Raw genomic sequence first — 8,312 nt, forward strand, 5'->3', positions numbered from 1 at the left:
TGGAGGGGTCACATGGCTGCTGGTCCATTTTGTCGGAGGTTGATGACTTTTGTTTGTTGTTTTAATTCTCAAAGCTGGCAAATTTCGTGTTGTCCTAAAGAGTGAGATGTGGTTAAACTGGGGTAAGAGTTCCTTTCTCTGAAGAACCCAATTGGGCTTTTAATCACAGTTTGGCAACTTGCATAGTCACTCTTAAATGCACTCCAACTGTCAAGATTCTTTGCATTCTACCAAGGCTGTTCCTCCTCCCCTCCCCTCTGCCTCCGTCCCCCACCCCCTTCCTCCCTTCCTCCCTCCCCCTCCCTCCCTGCCTCCCTTCCCCCTTTCCTTCATACTCTACTCTCCTACCCACCTCTCCCCTCCCCTCCCACCCTCTCCTCTCCCCACTACTCCCTCCCTCCTCCCTCCCCCACCACTCGCGTCCACCCTCTTCCTGCCCCTCCTTCATTCCCCCTTTCCCCCGCCCTCTCTCCCTCCACCACCCTTCTCCTCCCTCCTTCCCTTCCCTCCTTCCATGGCCTCCCTCCCTCACCTCCCTCCCTCTTCCTTCACCTCCCTCACTCCCTCCCCCTGCATTCCCTCCCTCGCCCCCTCCGTCTCTCTTCCCCCCTCCCTCCCACTTCCCCCTCCCCTTCCCTTCCCCCTCTCTTCCCCAAACCCTTCCCTCTTCTACCCCACCCTCCCTCCCTCCGCTTCCCCTACTCCCACCTCCCCCCTTCCCTCCCCTCCCTGCCTTCCCCTTCTCCTTCCCTTCCCCCACCCTCTCCTCCCCCCTCCCTCCCCCTTCCCCCTCCCTCCCCCTTCTCCCTTCGCTCCCCACGCTACCTCTTACTATCCCCTCTCCCCTCCCTTTTCCCCATCCCCTTCCCTTCCCTTCCCCTCCCCTCCCCTCTCCCCACCCTTTTCCCTCTCCCCACCCTCCCCCTTCACCCTCCCACTCTCCTACTCTGCCTTTTCCCTGTCCCTCCCTAACCTCTCTTTTCCCCCTTTCCCCCACCTCCCTTTTCCCCCTTCCCCCAGCTCCCTTTTCCCCCTTCCCCACCTCCCTTTTCCCCCTTCCCCCCTACACCCACCTCCCTTTTCCCCTTTCACCCCACCTCCCTTTTCCCCCCTACCCCCACCTCCCTTTTCCCTTTCACCCCACCTCCCTTTTCCCCTTCCCTCCCCCTCCCTTTTCCACCTCGTCTACCTCCCCCTTCCCTCCCCTCCCACTCCCTCCCCTCCTTCCTCCCTTCTCCTCCTCCTTTCCCCCTCTCCTCCCCTCCCTCCTCCTTTCCCCCTCTCCTCCCCTCCCCTTTCCCCCTCCTCCCCTCCCCTTTCCCCCCTCCTCCCCTTTGCCCCCTCCCCCCTTCCCTCATCCCCCCTCCTCCCCTCCCCACAACCTCCCCTCCCCCTCCGTCATCCCCTCCCCTTGCCTCCTTCCTCCCTCTTCCCCCTCCTCCTTCCTCCTCCCCCTCTTCCCCTGCCCCCTCCCCTTCCTCTTCCCCTGCCCCCTCCCTCCCCCCTCTCCTCCCCTCCCTCTTCCCCCTTCTCCCCTTTCCCTCTCTATCCCTGTATCCACCACCTCCCCTCCCCCTCCCTCCTCCCTCTCCTCCTCCCTCTCCCTCTTCCCCCTCCTCCCCTTTCCCCTCTCCATCCCTGTATCCACCACCTCCCTCCCTCCCCTCCCTCCCCCTGTCCCTTCACTCCTCCCCTCCCCCTCCCCGTCCCTCCCCACTCCCCCCGCCCCCTCTCCTTCCGCTCTCCCCTCCCCCTCCTCCCCCCTCCCCCTTCCATTCTCCTCCCCCTCCACCCTCCCATCTCCCATTCTCCTCCCCCTCCCATTCCCTCTCCCCTCTCCTTCCCCTCTCCCTCCCTCTCTCCTCTCCTTCCCCCTCTCCCCTCCCTCCTCTCCTCTCCTTCCCCCTCTCCCCTCCCTCCTCTCCTTCTCCCTCTCCCCTCCCTCCTCTCCTTCTCCCTCTCCTTCCCCCTCTCCCCTCCCTCCTCTCCTTCCACCTCTCCTCTCCCTCCCTCTCTCCTCTCCTTCCCCCTCCTCTCCTTCCCCACTCCCCTCCTTCCCCCTCTACCCTCCCTCCTCTCCTTCCCCCTCCCCTCCCCCGCCTTCCCTTCTCCCCCACCTTCCCTTGCCACCTCCCCCACCTTCCCTTCCCATCTCCCCCACCTTCCCTTCCCCCCTCCCCCTCCTTCCCTTCTCCCCTCCTTTCTCCCTCTCCCCCTCTCCTCCCCTCCCTCCTCCTCCTTTCCCCCTCTCCTCCCTCCCTCCTCCTCCTTTCCCCCTCTCCTCCCTCCCTCCTCCTTTCCCCCCTCTCCTCCCCTCCCCTTTCCCCCCTCCTCCCCTTTCCCCCCTCCTCCCCTCCCCTTCCCCATCCCCCCTCCTCCCTCCTCCCCTCCCCACAATCACCCCTCCCCCATCTCCTCCCTCCCCCATCTCCTCCCCCTCCGTCACCCCTCCCCTTGCCTCCCCCTTCCTCCTTCCCTCCCTCTTCCCCCTCCTCCTTCCTCCTCCCCCTCTTCCCCTGCCCCTCCCCTTCCTCTTCCCCCTTCCCTCCCCCTCCCTCTTCCCCCTCCTCCCCTTTCCCTCTCCATCCCTGTATCCACCACCTCCCCTCCCTCCCTCCCCGTCCCTTCACTCCTCCCCTCCCCCCTCACTCCACCTCTCTCCCCTCCCCCTCCCCCGTCCCTCCCCACTCCCCCGTCCCTCCCCACTCCCCCGCCCCCTCTCCTTCCGCTCTCCCCTCCCCCTTCTCCCCCCTTCCATTCTCCTCCCCCTCCACCCTCCCATCTCCCATTCCCCTCCCCCTCCACCCTCCCATTCCCCTCTCCCCTCTCTCCTCTCCTTCCCCTCTCTCCTCTCCTTCCCCTCTCTCCTCTCCTTCCCCCTCTCCCCTCCCTCTCTCCTCTCCTTCCCCCTCTCCCCTCCCTCCTCTCCTTCCCCCTCTCCCCCCTCTCCCCCTCTCTCCTCTCCTTCACCCTCTCCCCTCCTTCTCTCCTCTCCCTCCCCCTCTCCCCCTCTCCCCTCCCTCTCTCCTCTCCTTCCCCCTCTCAGCTCCCTCCTCTCCTTCCCCCTCTCCCTCCCTCCTCTCCTCCCCTTCTTCCCCCTCTCCCCTCCCTCCTCTCCTTCCCCCTCTCCCTCCCCCCTCCTCTCCTTCCCCCTCTCCCCTCCCTCCTCTCATTCCCCCTCTCCCTCCCCCCCTCCTCTCCGTCCCCCTCTCCCCTCCCTCCTCTCCCCCCTCTCCACTCCCCTCCCTCCTCTCCCCCCTCTCCACTCCCCTCCCTCCTCCTCTCCCCTCCCTTCCCTCCTCCTCTCCCCTCCCTCCTCTCCTCTCCCCCCTCCCTCCTCTCCTCTCCCCCCTCCCTCCTCTCCTCTCCCCCCTCTTCCCTCCCCCCTCTTCCCTCCCTCTCCTCTCCCCTCCCTCCTCTCCTCTCCCCTCTCTCCTCTCCCCTCCCTCTCTCCTCTCCTTCCCCCTCTCCCCCTCTCTCCTTCCCCCTCTCCCCTCTCCCCTCCCTCTCTTCTCCCCTCTCCCCTCCCTCTCCTCCCCTCCCTCTCTCCTCTCCTTCCCCCTCTCCCCTCCCTCCTCTCCCCTCCCTCCTCTCCTTCCCCTTCCCCCTCTCCCCTCCCTCCTCTCCTCTCCTTCCCCCTCTCCCCTCCCTCCTCTCCTCTCCTTCCCCCTTTCCCCTCCCTCCTCTCCTCTCCTTCCCCCTCTCCCCTCCCTCCTCTCCTCTCCTTCCCCCTCTCCCTCCCTCCTCTCCTTCCCCCTCTCCCCTCCCTCCTCTCCTTCCCCCACCTTCCCTCCCCTCCCCTCCCGCACCTTCCTTCCCTTCCCCCCTCCCCTCCCGCACCTTCCTTCCCTTCCCCCCTCCCTTCCCCCACCCTCCCTTCTCCCCCACCTTCCCTTCCCCCCTCCCTTCTCCCCCACCTTCCCCCCTCCCCCACCTTCCCTTCCCCCTCCCCCTCCTCCTCCTCCCCCCTCCTCCTCCCCCCCCTCCTCCTCCTCCCCCCTTCCCCCCTCCTCCCCCTCCTCCTCCCCCTCCTCCTCCTCCTCCCCCTCCTCCTCCTCCCCCCCTCCTCCCCCCTCCTCCTCCCCCTCCCCCTCCTCCCCCCCTCCTCCCCCTCCTCCCCCTCCTCCTCCCCCTCCTCCCCCCCCTCCTCCCCCCCTTCCCCCCTCCCTTCCCCCCTCCTCCCCCCCTCCTCCCTCCTCCCCCCCTCCCTTCCCCCCTCCTCCTCCCCCCTTCTCCCCCTCTCGCCTCCCCTACCTCCTCCCTCTCCTTCGCCCCTCCCACTCCCTCCGTCCCGCGTCCCCTCCGTGGACTTGTCGAAACCACAAAATAACCTTGGTGGCTGCGCTGAGACCCTTTTTAACCCGCGCTTCCTAACAGCTGCCATTAGCGTGGGATCCCCGGAGCTGCTAGACGGAAACAAGTAAAATTTAATAGAACTTCGTTATAATCAAGTTGATTATACTATATAATTGTACTTACTGCCGAAGGCCGAGCGGTCTGCGATTAAATGAAGGTCGCTTTTTTTTTAAAAAACTGAACACCCACATTTCCGCCTCCCCTTCTCCACAAAGCGTCCGTAGCAACCGCACCCGCGGTATCAATAACAGGACGAGTGTCAGAGGGGAAGTCTTAATAAAAACTGATTGGTATCTTTGTTCACCGCGAATATCACAATGCAATTCACAAAAGGACTGACACCACATCCTGGTGGAAGAAGACATTGCTTTCTTTTATATGTCTCATAGATTACTTTCCCAGCCAAGGCCAGTTTTATTTTACCCAAGTCCTGAATATAAAAGGCAAGTTGGGGTGGGGGCTGTATTAATGAGCAAAGTGGCTTAAAACAATTTCAAATTCATTCAGTAACATTTACTGTGGGCTTTGAAGCGTTCGTTAAACGCTAATCATACAGGTCTGTATCTAAAGAATTGGGATACAGGGTACAGAGGGGACAAAAGGCAAAGGATAGGGAGGAAGATGAGAATCTCCCCAATTACTGAGGAATTGCATTTATAAAACGCGAGTTATTGCATCAAAAAAGTCAGCTTCTCACACACACATGCACACTGAATTACTTTGGAAAAACATGTGCAGGTAAATAAAAGGGTGACATCATTGTGGGTTTGATAAATAGGACATAGAGTACAAAGAGGTGATGATAAATTTGTACAAAAACTGTGGCCAGGCCACAGTGAGCCCTTCGGCGCCTCATTACTGATTTAGACGTCAATATAGGAAGTTCGCAGATGACACGAAAATTGATGGTGTCATAAACAGAGGAGGAATGCTTTAGATTACAGGACGATATAGTTGGGCTGGTAAAATGGGCAGAGCTGTGGCAAATGGAATATAATCCTGAGATGTTGTGAGTTGATGCATTTTGGAAGGACTAACAAGGCAAGGGAATATACAATGGATGGTAGGACCCGAGGAAGTACAGAGGGTCAGAGGAACCCTGGTATACAGATCACTGAAGGCAGCAGCACAGGTAGATAAGGTGGTTAGGAAGGCATATGGGATACTTGCCTTCATTAGCTGAGACACAGAATATACCCCACAAGGCAGGGAGGTTATGATGGGGCTGTATAAAACGCTAGTTAGGCCACAGCTGGTGTACTGTGTACAGTTCTGGGCACCACACTATAGGAAGGATGTGATTGCACTGGAGAGGGTGCAGAGGAGATTCACCAGGATGTTGCCTGGGCTGGAGCCTTTCAGCTATGAAGAGAGACTGGAAAGGCTAGGGTTGTTTTCCTTAGAGCACAGAAGGCTGAGGGGGAACATGATTGAGGTGTACAAAATTATGAGGGGCATTGATAGGATAGATAGGAAGAAACTTTTTCCCTTAGCAGAGGGGTCAATAACCAGGGGACATAGATTTAAGGTAAGGGACAGGAAGTTTAGAGGGGATTTGAGGAAAGAAAATTTCACCCAGAGGGTGGTTGGAATCTGGAACACACAAGTATTTAGATGAGCACTTGAAACACCATAGCATACAAGGCTATAGGCCAAGTGCTGGAAAATGGGATTAGAATAGGGAGGTGCTTGATGGCCGGCACAGACACGGTGAGCTGAAGGGAATGTTTCTGTATTGTATAACTCTATGACTGACTCATTGTAGAAGGAATATTCCTGTTACAGAGGCCGCAGTTCCGACAACAAATTGAATATAAATAATGCCTGTAAACGTTGTACAATGCACGCGAGGGGCTTCATAGAGGCATAATTAGACCAAAAAAAAAATGGACACGAAGAGGTAGCCTGAAGCTTGTGGTCAAAGAGTTGGGATTTAAGAAGGTCTTACAGGAGAAGTGAGAGGTAGAGAGGCGGGAGGGTCCGGGGGACGGAATTCCAGTTCTTGGGGCCCAGTTGATTGAAGGGCAGTTGTCAAATTCACCAGGTTGATCAAGGGTGGGAAGTTACAGTTTATGAGGAGAGAATTGGAGCTCTTTCCACTTGTGTGGATAAAGAAGACTCTGAGCCGAGTTAACAGAATTTCAACATTCTGGAAACTAATAGGGAAATCTATTTCCTCCGGTTGGGGGGTGTTGGGGTCAGTAATGAGGGCACATCAATTTAAAATTGTCAGTAAAAGTTACGCAGTGAGCTCTTGAATCAGGAAATGTTGCACCTTTTAAGCGGAATGGGAATAAATATTTGAAACAGAGGAGCATACCGGGATAAGGAGAGAAGGTTTTTTTTTGGATTGCTCTAGCAATTGACCGGCATATATACAATGGACTGAATGACCTCATTCCACACTGTAAACATTTGTGGTTTTACGTGGGCAAATGCAGCGACCATTATGCACAATAAGAACTCGTAAACAGTCATACGATGAATCAGCACCTGATCTATTTCCAGTGGTGTGGGTTTAAGGAGGGATGTGGTCAAGACACCAAACTCCCTGCTCTTCTTTGCCTAGTTCCATGGGAACTTTAGCATTCACGAGTCATCAGGATACACAGGACTTAAAATGAAACATGGCGTCCGAGAATTGCACCTCCATTAATATAACACTCCCTCATAACTGCGCGAATAGAGGGTCTGCTGCCTTGCTCTCGAACCTCCTCCCTAAATCCCCTCACTTCTGCACCTCTTTGCAAATACCCTCCTTCGGCAAATTGCCTTTAGTCACTTTCTCCATTTTAAGCGCTGTACAAATGCAAGTTACTGCCTTGCATTTTATTTGGCTCAAATCCTGGAGGTGGGGCTCGAACCCAAGTTTTCATGAGAGAATGCTACTTACTGAGCCAGTCTTATACCAGAAGTACTCGTTTCTAAAATGACTTACGTATCTTGAATTGGATTCAAATAACGCAATAACAATACAGAGTATAAAGTAAGCTCATTGTTCCCTTACATTGTACCCGAGTGGGTGTCAGTATGCAATTGGGCCATTTGAAAGGCATTTACAACACAGTTGCAACGTTGGCACGAAGTAAGGCTACTGTAGAGTGATGCTGCGGTTTTGGAATGAATTCAGCCTAACTCTACAGTCAGACTGACCTGCCAACAGAATGAAGTGGAGTTAGACTTCCCAGAGCAGAATACCTCATTTGGCTTCATTTTGGAGTTATATTGGGGGCCTTATCACCTGATTTACATTTTGCACCGTGTGAACCAACACACCTTCCAACTGACACAATTTGTCCTGTAAATTTGCTGCCATATACTTTGAGTAATTCAGCAGAGAAGTATTCCATAGGTCCTGCAACCGGGTTAAAGATTATACCGATTGTTGGAGGGAAAATGGAATGTTGGCTTTTATTGCAAGGGGGTTGTGAAGTTTTGCTACAACTGTACAGAGCATTGGTCTCCTTATTTCAGGAGGGAGATACTTGCATTGCAAGCAGTTCAGAGAAGGTTCACGAGGTTGATTCCTTGGATGAAGGGTTTGCCTTATGGGGAAAGGCTGAGCAGGTTAGGCCTATACTCATTGGAATTTAGAAGATTGAAATCTATAGGATTCTGAGGGGGCTTGACACGGTAGATGCTAAGAGCATGTTTCCCCTTGTGGGGGAATCTAGAACTAGGGGGGGGGGGGCACAGTTTCAAATTACGGAGTCTCCCATTTAAGACGACGTGGAGGAGTTACTTCTTTCAGAGGGTCTTTAGTGTTTGGAATCATCTTCCCCAGAGAGCAGTGGAGGCTGGGTCATTGAGTATATTCAAGGCTGAGTTAGACAGATTTTTGATTGACAAAGGAGTCAAGGATATGGGAGGGGGGGGGGGGGGGGGGGGTGCAGACAGGAAAGTGGAGTTGAGGCCACAATCAGATCAGCCATGATCTTATTGAATGGCGGGGCAGG

General features: G+C 56.0%; 1 protein-coding gene across 1 annotated transcript in view; it reads right to left on the reverse strand.

Moving 5' to 3' along the window:
• Positions 1–4,605, reverse strand: part of LOC137355654 (uncharacterized) — a 28,606-nt gene extending 24,001 nt beyond the window's left edge. Inside the window, exon 1 of the mRNA XM_068021026.1 lies at positions 4,480–4,605. The gene's annotated coding sequence lies outside the window, so the exon portion shown is untranslated. The remainder of the gene's footprint in view (positions 1–4,479) is intronic.
• Positions 4,606–8,312: the final 3,707 nt, after the last annotated feature.

The sequence above is a fragment of the Heterodontus francisci genome, chromosome 43, assembly GCF_036365525.1.
Source record: "Heterodontus francisci isolate sHetFra1 chromosome 43, sHetFra1.hap1, whole genome shotgun sequence".
NCBI classification, from domain to species: domain Eukaryota; kingdom Metazoa; phylum Chordata; class Chondrichthyes; order Heterodontiformes; family Heterodontidae; genus Heterodontus; species Heterodontus francisci.